Raw genomic sequence first — 13,974 nt, forward strand, 5'->3', positions numbered from 1 at the left:
GAAGCCTATTTCTGCCACCTGTGTGGCCTTTCACTTAAGGATAATCTCTTTCATGTTCCAAATCATCAAAGTCACACACACACACACACACACACACACACACACACACACACAAGGACCAGCTAGCTAGGCAGCCATCTACAAAATTAGAGGGAATGTTACCTCTGTAACATTTAAGTTATAGACATTTAAGGTCTATAACTCCCTCTAATTGCATGGATGACCTCTTTGAAAAACTTGAAAATGAAGAGGGGACAAAGAGATACATACTGAGGATCCTAAAATGAGGGAAGAGAAAAGTGTTGTATACCTTCATCTGTCCTATTGATTAACACCCAGTTAATGTGGATTTCTTGCAGTGCCAAGATGCAGGCACATCCAGTTACAGTTACTTGAACAGTAAAAACCTGCCGGAGAAGTCTAAACTCCAGCAGCCAGACCCCTCCCTAAAACAGTACTATCTTTTAAATGTTAAAATCCCAAGACCTCATTTGGTCACAATCTGATCTGTAATTCTTTTTGTCTTACTCCAGCTCCTCGGCCTCATGGATCCTGAACTCCCCAGCCCTCACTCCCCACCACTCTCCTGTCTCTGCTCCCCTTCCGGTTCTGGAAGGATTCGTGGGTGGCGATTGGGTGCCTTTTCTATTCTTCCTGACATGAACCATGCCACAAACCCCTCTTCTGGCTCTACCTGGCCTATTACCAACCTTGGATCAGTCCAAACATTCTCCCCCTCCTATGCACCTACCCCTGTGCTGCTGAGTACTGCTTGAGAAAGCCACTATACCAAGGGTCTCCAGACTCCTAGAGGCATAGTACTCCATAACCACGTTATCCTGCATCCCACACCACAGCTGTCCCAAACCCTCATCGCCTGTATCAAAATATCAGCTCATCTCTCATTCTTGCCCTCAGGAAGTTGGCCTTGATTCTTGAGTGAAATGAGGAAACTGAGGCCTCAAAAGGACCAGGCAGGATCCTCTGTGCCTATGGATTAATCTGCATTTGTGTCCACTCTTACCCTAACTCTTTTAGACCACACTGCCTATTTTTCTGTTGAAAGCAAGTAGCCTGCAACACTTTGCTCCATCACAACTTCTAGTCTCCACCAAAGACCCTGACACATCCCTGGTGCTTTTTCCTCTGTCCTTGCATTCTCAATTTCCCTCTCATCCAGCTATCTTTGTGTGGCTTAGAAATGTGTCCCAGTGCCTACCACACTTGTGGAAAAACAAAGGTCTCCCCCATCTTCTGTCTTCTCTAAGAATTACTCCATCTCACCAGCCGAGCTTGACAGAGAGATCAACTCTACTCTCTTCACTGCCACCTTCAGCTCAACCCAAACAAAGCTTTCACTTCTTTGCTGATGATATTCTGACAAAATGCACAGGCTGCCTCATACATATCAAAGGGAGGCTCAGCACATGCCTTTGGGTATTTGACCTTTGGGAATACACTGTTAGCCTTTCTTACATTTCTCATCTTTTCCAGTCACAGCTTCCAGCTGCTGACTCCACTCTTCTTTTTTTCTCCCCTCTATCTCTGTTTCATAGACTTCTCCTAGGTCTCATTGCTGGTTTTTCCTCTTCCTTTGCCATGCCCAAGATTCTAGTCTTTAAGTCTACATGCTCCAGTGGCTACATGCTCTTCTTCACGTATTTCATGGATAAAATTGTGATCTCAGAGCAGTCTTGACTATTTCTAATCATCCCATAAAGAACGACCTTATTCTTTGACTTATTTCTTCCTTTCCCACAAATAACAAAGAAGAACTCACTGAGTACTTTCCTAGGAAAGGTGTCAATATTAGAAAGGCTAAAAATGAGAGAGAAGGAGGTATGTATAAAATCAGGAATGTGCAGCGTTGAGGTGCTCTTGAAGAATATAGCTTTGAATGTGTTTTTAAAAATTAAAAGTTTTCTAGGACCCTCTGGATCCTTCTACTTTGCTATTCTCCCATGCTTCTCTCATTTAGAGTCCCAATAGGATGTCCTCCCCTCAAGTAGAACATTATGATAGGCAGATTTGGGCCCAGGGGTCCCGCTCAAACTAAGGCACCAGCCAAGGACAATACAGGCGGTAAACTTTAAACCCCTACCCAGATCTAGCCAATGGTCAGAACATTCTCCACAGTTGCGTGGAGAGTGGGGTATGACTTTCTCACGTACTCTGGTGCCTCACATTTGACCATGTCCCCTGGAGGGGGAGACCTGGTGGCACTCAGAGGAAGGACAGCAGGTTGCCAAGAAGAGACTTGATACCCTATGAGCATATACAGGGGGAGGTAATCCCCCACAGGAACAGTCATAGGGGAGGGGAATAATGGGAAAATGGGAGGGAGGGAAGAATGGGAGGATACAAGGGATGGGATAAACATTGAGATGTAACAAGAATAAATTAATAAAAAAATTAAAAAATAAATAAATAAAAATTAAAAGTTTTCCGCTCTTCTCAGGAGAAGGTGGTCTTTAATGAGTGATGGCACTTGGCATTTTTAGTAACCTGGTTGTAGGTACTATCTGCTGTGGTGTGGACTATTGTCATTTTACAGAAGGAGGAAGGCATGCCAATCAAGGCTAATTTTGTCTAAGGTCACAAAGCTAGTAAGTTCCCAAATCAAAAAGCAAGTACATTCAAAACCAAACCAGTTCTCTCCAAATTCAGTGCCCCTGAGGCATCAGGAAAATAAAATTAGCATCCTGGAGAGAAGTAAGGAGGAGGAAGGTTACAAAGTCCGGTAATCATCTGAATGCAATGAAGAAAGGTCCCAATGCCACAAGATATAACAAACAAAGCCTCAGCAATATTTTCCTATATCCAGTTTCCTTTTCTTTTGTAGGCACCACAGTGTCCAGTTAGTAACTATTAATAGTTTCCTTTCAAATGGTTTTTTTAAACAAAGTATGTTTAGTCTCATTTCTAATTTTTTTTCCTTATAATCTTATTGAGCTTTTAAAAAGAAGAGTAGAAAACCTTTTGGTGATGCTTGATTGGCTTTGCGCCTCTTGTCTCCACCTCTCCCTTTGCCATCCCTCTGCTGGGAATTTTGTGCGCTGCAACCCTGTTGCCATAAGCACCTAGCACTCAGGACAGCTAATTTCTGACAGCTCGGATGCATTTTACTGAGGCTTAGAGTGGGAGGGAGTTAGAAAAGGTATAGAACCTCCGTACAATTATCTCTTGCCTTTTTAAAATAAACTTACTCTAATTGTCTATCAATCAAAACAGTCTTCTTCTACTTAGCTTTTAAAAGTAGACTGTAAAAACTAAAAAGAACTATCTCATTGACTGGTTCAGAGGTGGCTTATGGGTAGGTATACATCCAGGGTCTGTGTGTGTGTGTGTGTGTGTGTGTGTGTGTGTGTGTGTGTGTGTGTGTGTACATCTCCAGAAAAGTTACCTTTGGGACAATGAAAACTAAGAAGGCATTTATTTTATTATATTAAGAAATGCAAGTCAATTCTGGCCAATAATAAAAATCGCAATGTTAGTTCAATTGCTGAAAATGTATTGCTAAATTTATCTCCTGTTATTTCTTCAATAAAGGACTGTAGTACAATAATAGGTCAAATATACTTTAAATCATGCCACAGTAACATTTTACTGCATTTTCCCCAAATACATGCCTCTGTTATCTCTCAAGGCTCTTGATGACTCACTTGGTGCCCACTATGGTCCTAGATCCCTTCAGGCCTTGCTCCCCACCAATGAGATTCCTAGACACTCTAAAATTACTCTAACCTCTTAAACTAACTTTCTCCTCAAATTTGTTAGGGAACAAGCTACCTGTCTCCCTAGGATACCTTTGACCCTGAGTTCTTTGGAAATTCACAAAACCACATGCAGAGGGGAAAAAAAAGACAACTATTTGGAGAAATTCAATATTGATCTTGAGATCTGAGGTGTCACCAGACACATGCCAGGAAAAGCTGATGCTGTCTGTGTCCCTGAGGGGATGTGAGTACAGGGAACAGCCTAAGGGACAGTTAAACTGAATGGAACTTTGGCAGAGGCAAGTTGCCATAACAACGCCCCAACCCACCCCCAGCTTTGCGAAGGCTCTGGGAGCTTCTGGACTCAAACTGTCATTGCTCCCAAATCCCAAGTGAGCACTGACTCTGACAGTCACTATTCATTCCTAACTTGATTCCAGGCAATGTATTCATCTTAGTGCATATCCTACGTCTAGCACAAAGGAGGCCTCCAATGATTATAGAAGCAAAAAGAGAAAATGGAAAGGCTGAGGGTGAGGCAGGAAGGCAAAGAGGAAGGACAGGGAAAGAGAAAGCTACAATGAGCAGCAGGCTCTGTCTCAAGCAGACAACTAAAAGATACATCCCTCTGAAAATTGTAGAATTCCTGGAAAATTCATTGTGCTTGGCATTCATGTAGAACCAATTTATCAGTGTGTTCAAGACACAGAGGACACATTGAGGATGGACAAGCAGAACACTTGAAGAGCGGTCGATGTGAAGTTCATCTCTTAAGACCTTTTCCAGCATGATGTTCCTCTGCTTTTTGGTACCTTCTATGGCAGGGAAATTTTCTCACTCCTCTGCATGGTTCTCATGAAACAAAATATAAACCTATAATTTGGAGGACAGCAAGAGGTAGAAGTGAGAAGTTGACTCTGAGAAGGAAGTCTGCTGTTCCAGTTAAGGATGTTTACTTTTAACTACTAACTAAATTGATGTTTTCTCTGTAATGGACCATTCACTAATGAGTGGTAGTGGATGCTGTACTGAGAGAAGACTTGAGATTGAGCATCTAGTTTCCGACTGATCTATACCGCTCTAGTCTCTTCCTATTTCTCTGCTCTGGAGCTCTCCCTAACCTAAGACAAAGAGCAGACTTAACTCCCGTTCTCAGGAATATTTGCATTCATTCTTCCTTTCTCCTCTGTTCTTGTTGATCTGAAAGAGATATTCTTGCTTGGCCTCATCCAGAAGGATGAAGGATGCAGGAAACTTTTCCCATGCCTTAACTAGAAGACACATAGGTCAGGGGTCCACATGGTGAGAAGAATGCAATGGATCTCTGTGTTCTTCTGTGATTAGGAATGAACCTTCAATTTATGTGGAAGAGAAAAAGGGAGGGATGTGAGGGAGGGGAGACAGAGAGCTGAAGGGAGGGAAAGACAAAAAAAGAAGGAAAAAACAGGCAAGTGGGACATGGAAGGGAGGAAAGCAGAAGGAGAGATAAAAGGGAGGAGAAGTAGGGGGACTAGTGGGGCATAACAAATACTCACATATACAGCTGGAGATGAAATACAAACCAAAATGGACTACAGCTTTCATCTCAAACCCACCACTAAACAGCTCAGAAATTCTCGTGGAATTGGCTTCTAAGAAGAGGCACTGAAAAAAGTTTTAAATAGTAAGGTTTAGGCACATAAGTTTCATTTCAGGGCTGTTGCCAGATGTCCTTCCTCCTGATAGGACCGGAAGCACACGCCTCTTCGGTGCTATTCCTCAAGGTGGCTCTGGGTTTGTGCTCCTAGACAACGTGTCTTGAATGGAGTGTCCTCTGTGACCTCAGTGCTTCCCCCTGATCTAAAAGAGTTCTTCATCATTGTATTTGAGGAGGCTAGAGGACCTGACCACCCCTCATATGTCCATCTTTCCTTTCTGGTAGCATCGTGAGGTTTATCATCCCTTGAGCTCACCCCCCACTCATGGCATCTCTGTACTTTAGCTCATAGTACTGCTCTGCCTGGAATTCTCACCCCTCCTCAACCTTCCCTTCTTCCCTCGGCACATGGGACCCCTCGCCCACACCCAGGCATTCCTCTGTTATTACAATGACCACGGTCTGTGACATTGGTCATCTCCATGGCTTTGATCCTTGATGGACATGGTTCCTTCAGGTAGAAAAAGTGTTTTACCTCCACCCTGGGCCCTCACTTTGCAACACTGTGCTTGGCACACAGTAGGCACTCAATAAATGTTTGTTGGGTAAAAGGGGTAAGTGACCATCCAGTCACCTTCTCCCTCATTGCGCTTGAAACCCAGCTGTCCTTTACAAGGCTGCTCACTAAGTTTGAAACCACTTTGTGTGTCACTGCTCCCCTCCAACCTCTTGACAGATGCATATGCTATGCCCTTTTTCTCCTCATCCTCTCTCTCCTTTCTCTTTTATTTCCCTTTGACACTTTAAGGGTACACTAACGCCTAAGCATCTGACACTGGTGGAAGCCTAGCAATGTGGATGCCACAAAAAATAATAATCAACTCCCAGAGTTGGCCTTGACTTAGCTGGGCGGTATGAGAAGTACAGATCTTTAGGGAAGTGTCTTCCTGGAAACTCAAAGAGGGTATGGGTTGGAGCAACCCAACTCCCAGAGGAAGTGTACAAACAACAGCTGGCACAATACACATTGAGGGGACTACAGAGGCAGTTTGGGATCCTTGGAAGAGATTTGAAAAATCGACCCTGGTGTCCTCTGCCCTTTACTGACAGGTGTCATTCTGTCTTTGTGTTAAATTTGCAAATTGAAATGAGTCTGAGTGGAACCTGTTGAATCAGAACATATTACTGCAATGACACACACACACACACACACACACACACACACACATACCCTGCTTCTATCCCTTCCCAGTCAAGACTGAAAAGGATCAAAGCTTCTATATACCTTTCTCCAGACTTGCCTTAGAAAAGGATTGAGATTTCCCTCTCAGCTTCTTCCAAAGTCCAGCCTATGAGAACAAACTGAACATTAATTACAAAGCTTAGATGATGAGGAGCCACTTTCAGATCTTGGGTATATACTTGGGTATGTAGCACCTGACAGGTACACAAGGAGATGTACAAGACAGAATCAGGCTTTGGGACAGTGCATTTGATGCATAACTTAAAACACTTCCCTGGACCTTGGCTTGGATAGCTCTCCTCAGCCATCCACACCACAGGGGTGACCGGTGTGGACACTGGAAGCCACCTAGAGCCATCATCCAGAAGGGTGAATGAAGAAGACATTGATGAGTGCTGCATGAGAGAGTCATTCTGAGGGGACGCTGTGTACTGTGCCCACAGAGCATCAGGCGGCCAGTCCCAGGGGAGCCTGCTTTTGTGACTCACCACTGTTTCCTCCATGTAGTTTTGTTGCTGTGAGAATTGCCAGTTACAATGGATAACTCTTGAGAAATAATTATGAAGTAAAGAGGAACAATGATGAAAGATTCACGAAAGACAGGCCAAAAAGATGAAGGTGGTAGCGAAAGCAGACGCCTGCCACAATCAATGAAGGACTCTCAAAAGAGGTGCCCTAACAGGCCACTCAGAGGGAAAGGACCTGGCACTTGGCAGCAATGAAAGGGGACATGGCCCAGCTGATGAGGCAGAACAACAAAACATCAGCTTGGTTGTTTTGATTGTAATCATCCATTATGAAATATTGGATACATCCAATACAAAATAGGCCCTCTTGGTACTTTGCCTGTGTTGGTGGGGGTAAAGCAGCAGTGTCATTCCTATGTAAAAAGGGTACATAGGATGGGATGGCACACACAGTGTGTGGTCCCCAGCCCTCACCATATACGTGTATGTATGCTCCAGCACTATTACCCACCCTTCCAGATTCTTCAATGCATTCACACAGAGAGAATAAATTCTAAAGCATATGCAAATCACAAGTATGTAATGTACTAAATATAATATCAATATAACCCCCATTTTCCAAAACTCATACCAGCCTCACTCTGCTAAGACCAACTGGAAGAAGGCCCTCCCATGAGAACTGATCAGGGCATAGCTAAGCATTTTCTAAACAGACCTGGCTGTGATTTGAGAGGGTTCTCAGGAAGTACAGAAAGATGAGAGATGCAACCATATCATCTGCAGTTGAGCTCTGTCAAGGTTCAAGAGTAGAGGCCTGGGATTGAGGCCAGTCCCTTAGTGTGCAGCAAAGTCATGCACACACAGCTGGGATATGCAAGAAAGAACTAGAAAGGCAAGAGACGGGGAGGAATGGTCTCTCCATATCTCTCTGCACTACAGAAAGAACCCATACAGAGGAAGAAGCTGCTCCGTTTCCTGGGGCGTGGTTGAACCTTCCTTATAAAGGTTCCTTGACTTCTGAGAAGACACAAGCTGGGGAGGGGAGGGAAAGGGGAAAATCAAGGCATCACCTTATCCTTTTCCCTAAGTACCTTCTGCCTATTTGGAGCTACCCAACACACCACCTAACATGTAACCATGGTGATAGCACAGGCACCCTTAACTGAGACCTGATTCAACTCCAGCACCTGAGGTGGGCCAGGCTTCCAAGGGCGTGGTACCATTTGCATTCAGATCATTGCATGGGCCACTCCTCAGCTTAGCCTGACTGTGAAGTCAGTGCTTTCAGATGAGGCCCAGGAAGACATAAACTTGGAGTTCCTCACAGGCAGGTGCAGGGCCTCCAAATTCCAGGGCTTGACCGCCTGCTCCATCTATAAGAAAGTGATCCTAGTGACCTGGGGTGTGAGGAGGCAGGGACATCCTGGCTCCTTTGATCCCATTGATGACAAGGGGAGGGGGGGGCATCATCAACAAGTGGATCCCTCATTCCCTCAGCTATGTTGTGGTTTTGATGTTGGTTGTACGGGGACATTTAGCGGGAAAGTGCCAATGAAAAGAATGTGCAAAAGGGAGCTAAGGACAGACTGGATTTTTCTACTCAGACCTGACCTTACTGGTAATGAGCAGAGTGTCTGGCAAGTCACTAGTCTGTCCTGTATCGAGGATGTACCCTCAGAAAGTAGGAATTGCAATTTGGTTCTATTCACTAGGGATGGTCAAACTTGAACTTCTCAACTGGCTTGATAAGTCAGCAAATGCTAGAAAACTTTATGGCTCCTTTGGGGGTTGAAAGGTTAATATAAAAGGTTATTTTTTTAAATTGTTTTCTCTCTGTTTTCTGTCTTTATGTCTGCCCTCAAATCTTCCAAGATTCCCGGGCAAAAGTCAAGTGGACACAGGTCTTCAAATGTCTGTAATGGCCAACTAATTAGTTATATGTTTATATTTTCCCATTGTGTTACAAATACATTATCACAAAGGATAAAAATAATCGGAGTAGAAGGATATAAATGCCACCATTAATAAATATTTAATACTGATTGTTAATTTGGCACAAATGTACCTAGTACATACACTCACAGGTTTTATATACCCTACCTCTTGGAGATTCTAACCTAGAAAATTCTGTCTGAATTGTTAAAAAAAAAACTTTTAGGAGGCCACCTATTTTTTTCTAGTTGCTTTTATGATGTGTTGGGAGGGGATCCCTATCATTAGAAAAGACCCAGGAGTCTAGGTTAAGGATGCAAAAACCAGAAGGAAAGCCTCACCGTGAGAATTGTGCCTTTAGTGGAGAGTCATGTTGTGGTCTACTCACCCAGTTTATCTTCCAGTTCTCTTCAGGACATAGTATAAAACTACCACCAAGACAGGTACAGAGGCAAAGGACCTGCTTTGTAACCTGACAAAGTTACTAAACGGTTTTTTTTTTTTTTTAACTTGCCTCCCTGTTTGATAACTGCAAGCCAAACGTGTTTGCCTTACTTCTGACAGATGGTAGCTGTTTGTGTGGAAGTGTCAAGGGTGGCCTATTTCTTGGGTTTAGCATGTAACTTAGTGCTTCTTGATGGCACCTGTCCCTATGCTGCTTTGGAACAGCTTAGTGACAGCTTGAGTTGAAGTCAAGCACTTATGGTATCTAACCTCGAATCTTCCAGATGCTCTAGTAAGAGTCAAGCAGGCTTCCCACCGGTTTTCCAATATGGCTGGATAGGCTGTGTTTCCTCAGACCCTGGGAAGGGCTGATGCTGCGGAGGTGGCCTCCGTATGGGGCACAGCGCAATGACAGCTAGCTGCTGGAAGCCCTGGTGGAAAACAGAGGTCATGCACCTCCCTGCCCACTTTTCTCCTTGAAGGCACTTCTTAAGCTCCTCAATGAAGTCCCCTTTGGGTCCCTTCAGTTGGCTGTGACTTGCCACAGGGCAAGCCCTGTCTCTTTAGAATCTACATATGAAGCTTTCACGACTGCTACGTAAGGTTTGCTTGTGGTATTTGCCACCAGTGTCAAGGCTGGCTTTCTTGAGCCCATTGCCTTTGCTTCTAAAATAGTTGGTGTCCTTGCCCGCCAAGCTCGGATGCTTGCTGCCAAGATGGTATTTTATTTTGTTTGGCTTTATAGACTGGGCTGATAGAACTTCACGACAAATAACACATTGCAGTTTCTCAATTCCTGCTACAAATATTGAGGTAAGACTATACTGTAAAAAAAAAAAAAAAAAAAAAAAAGCCTCACTCCATTTTCTTAACATTCTTCTCCACACGATCCACTGTCATGGGATGGTTTTCTAATGAAAGTAATGCAACAATAGTTTTAGTAATACAGAAGATGATGTATGGCATAGTTGAGTCAATACAGTTCATTACAGTTTCCTATGATTTGCCATTTTGTTTTTTGTTGTTTTGTTTTGTTTTTACATGCTACTATCACAAGGGGCCAGTATTCACATCAACCACAGCACCGAGATTAAGCTTCTATCGTACAGGTTTTTGTTTTTGCAGTCGTTGATGATTTTACAGTGCACCATTTTTCATTTACCCAGTAATTAAAATTCATGAAAGGTCGTTTTACTTCCAGTAGTGCTGCTTTCAACACAGTAGCTGCTTTCTATACACGAGTGACTGGTCCGCATAAGTACATTAAGGTGCCAACCCGGGCACATACACCTGTTCTTGTTGAAGGTTTGGTAGGATGATGTCAGCACACCGGGTATTTGTACACATGTTCGCAGACCCTCCTGGAGACAAAGAAGCGGTCTCTCGGTTGCTAAGACTGTAGGAACTGTTGAGTTTTCCGATGGTCTTAGAAGACCCCTGTGAAAGCGTCGTTCAACCACCGACCCCAGAAGGGGGCGCCACAAACAGGTTGAGAACCACTGCTTTTAGATGGTTTCTGAAGTCATCTTTAGTAAACTTCTTAACTGCTCAGGGCCTGGCCCTTCTGAGATTTGTGGGCACTTTTGATATATCTTCTTTGTGCCTGGGTCAAGGGCACAGTAAGCCATGTGCCTATCCCTTTAACTTGCTATCCTGAGGATTCTCCTTTTTATGCCTTGCAGAGCCCACGCCCCTACATAATGGCCAATATGGGTTTTTCTTCTCTGGATCCTGCCTATTTCCTTTTTGCTTCTGTCATTTTTATCTGCCCAAGCTAAAGGATGATTTTTTTTTTTTTTTTTTTGTCCCACAGAATGACTGGATTCCTTTGACTTCTTACAGATGTTTTTGCCTGTATCCCGTATCTTTTTCTCTTCTACTTTTGTTGTGTTGGGATCCACCACCACCACCTGCCCCCAAGGATTCAGGCATCTGAGAGAACAAAGAGGCAGAATTGGTCTCCTATTTCCGATTTCCCCGCCCCCATCTGTGTCCACTTCTCTTCTTGAGTTAGGATCAGCAGGTAGTAGACTGTGTGGGCAGGAGGGGGGATGGGGTGGGTTGGTATCCAAGGGAGAAAGGGTTTTATGCCAGGCCCATTCAAACTGTGCAACCAAAGTACTGTGACTTTCTTAGGGCTAATTTCTTCCAGGGGTTTCTTGTAGGTCTAGGGACAGAAGAGGAGAAAACCAGGGTTTCTCTCTCCCTTTCCTCTAGGCACACTTGCCTGTTTATTGGGATATGAGCATCAACAAATAGGCAGGAAGGTGGTCCTGCTTGCTTTCCAGTTCCCACAGAGATAAAACTAGGGAAGGGAGCTTACACAGGAGTGGAAACTGTTATGTAGCTGGCTTCCCAGAGAGTAGTCAAGCTTTCTGGGCCTGACCCGGGTTTGGCCATGCATCTGATTGGGTCCCTTTCCCTGCAGGGCAATCCCTAAATTCTGTCCCTTTCCCCAAGCTCTGCTCAGTCTCTGGGAAACGCTCTCCTCTATGCCCTCATAACTACCCACCAAAGCAGAAAGGTGTAAGAAAGTTTTTTTTTTTAAGTATTGTGGGTGTTCTTGATGCCCAGTTATAGCAAAGAGCCTTGCCAGCACCTTTCTTGAAAAAAAGATTTTTAACTGCTAGAATGATGCACGTATTCAGTGTATTGATACACCTAACCTCTCCTGTTTCTGCCTCAGAAACACTATGATCCACATACAAGTCAAGACAACCCATTTAGCACAGAAAAGAGAAAAGTGAAAAGGTTTGGGTGTCTATGCAAATAAAATAAAATTTAAAAAAATAGAAAAGCCCTTTCTGTAAATCATCATAACACCAGTTCCCAGAATTTTCCTGCCCACAAGAATGGGAAGCTGTGTGGCCGGTAGATGGTTTCGGCTGGGACCCCAGCTCCTCAGCAGCACGACCTTGACCTTATTGCCATCTGCAGAGGCTGACAACACGTTGTCACTCTTCATGGCACAGCACAAAGTACAGGGCCAGATCCTCTATGCCTGTCGTTCAACCGAAGGAAAAGACTGCTTCTCCCAGTGCTGTGTTCCAAGTCTGCTCCCATTCATGGGAAATCCTCTGTGAGCCAGATGACTCCAGCCGCCATGAAAGCATAGCATGTGTATCTGCTTTGCTGGAGACGGAAGAGGGCGTGGGGAGTGGGACAGTGCAGAGAGAGGAAACACTCATGTTTCTGTGTGGTAGTCAATCACACATTCTTTCAGAAGGAGGTAGAATTCCTGTGGTAATCCACAGCCAGTGGTGCAGATCATCCTGCTGTTTGCCTTTTCACTTTGGTTTAGCATCTGTGAGACATTTTCAGTCACTTTCAAGCACCCCACCCACCCCATCACAGGAAACATCTTATATAGCAGCAGAGAATACATTTGCAGTATTTTCAGCACAAACAGACTTTTTTTTTTTAATTATACATGATCATATCTTGGAACTATTTAGGTTCCTATACTCCTGAACAGGTCCTGCGCCTGCCTCAGGCTACATACTTCCTCTTCCAGGAAGCTTGCTTTGACTGCCCTAGTGCACTCTGAGTGGGGCAGAGGGGGGGAGAGGCGAGGGCTCTCAATTCGAGTCACTGCATGCTTATTTGGTTTATCCTTGAACCCAGTCACGCTCTACCTTAGGTATCCCTACTTAGCGCTGAAGAGCACACGGGGCACAGGGCAGCTCAACTCTACCGTGTGAGAACTTGAAGGGCTCATCACGTGACTAAGATGTCTCTGTATCTCTCTCAAGGCCTCATATCGAATAGGCCTCTAAATGATCAATGTGCAACTTTACCCCACTTCCACTGCTATTAGTGAGTTCTCTTCCTCCTTCCCTGGACAGCAAAAAGAAATTGGTTTGGATTCATAGCCACTCATGTAAATAAGACAGTGGTTCATTATGTTCTTCCTCCTGAGGACCCAAAACAACAAAATTTAAGATGGAAGAGCAAGATACATACTACATAAAATATTGAAATGTAATAGCAGTTAATGAAAAAGAAACCATCGCTGTGAAAGAGAGCAAGGAAGGCTATATGAGAGGATTTAGAGAGAAGGAAGATAAGGGACAAATGCTAAGATTATAATCTCAAAAATAAAAGTAAAATAAATGGAAAGCTGTAAATTACTCTGGTATCATATGTGCCGTCCTGTCCCTGCTCCATTTATAGTTGACGTTATATCTTAGCGTTCTCCGTTACCTGTTACAAAGTAAGTTCACGTAGCCCAAAGGTCCTGCTATTGTTTTCTGCCTAAAGCATTGTCAATTAATTCAAAAAGCCTATCTATGTAGGCAATTGATAAAAGCATGTGATTGTACTGGCAAAGATTGAAAGTTTAGCACTTTACAAGTGAAAGCAAAATTCTTCCCCAGAATGACCCTACATAATGAGCGATTAGCTTCCAAAATCATTTAGTAAGTGTGACTGTTCCATTAGTTATGTGAAAAAAAAAAAAAAAACATGGTTGCTGTTGTTGTTGTTGTTTTAAGTGTGGGCACTTTCAGTGACTTTCTATGTGTAAGGGGAAAAACC

This window comes from Acomys russatus, chromosome 1, assembly GCF_903995435.1.
Source record: "Acomys russatus chromosome 1, mAcoRus1.1, whole genome shotgun sequence".
In the NCBI taxonomy this organism is placed as follows: domain Eukaryota; kingdom Metazoa; phylum Chordata; class Mammalia; order Rodentia; family Muridae; genus Acomys; species Acomys russatus.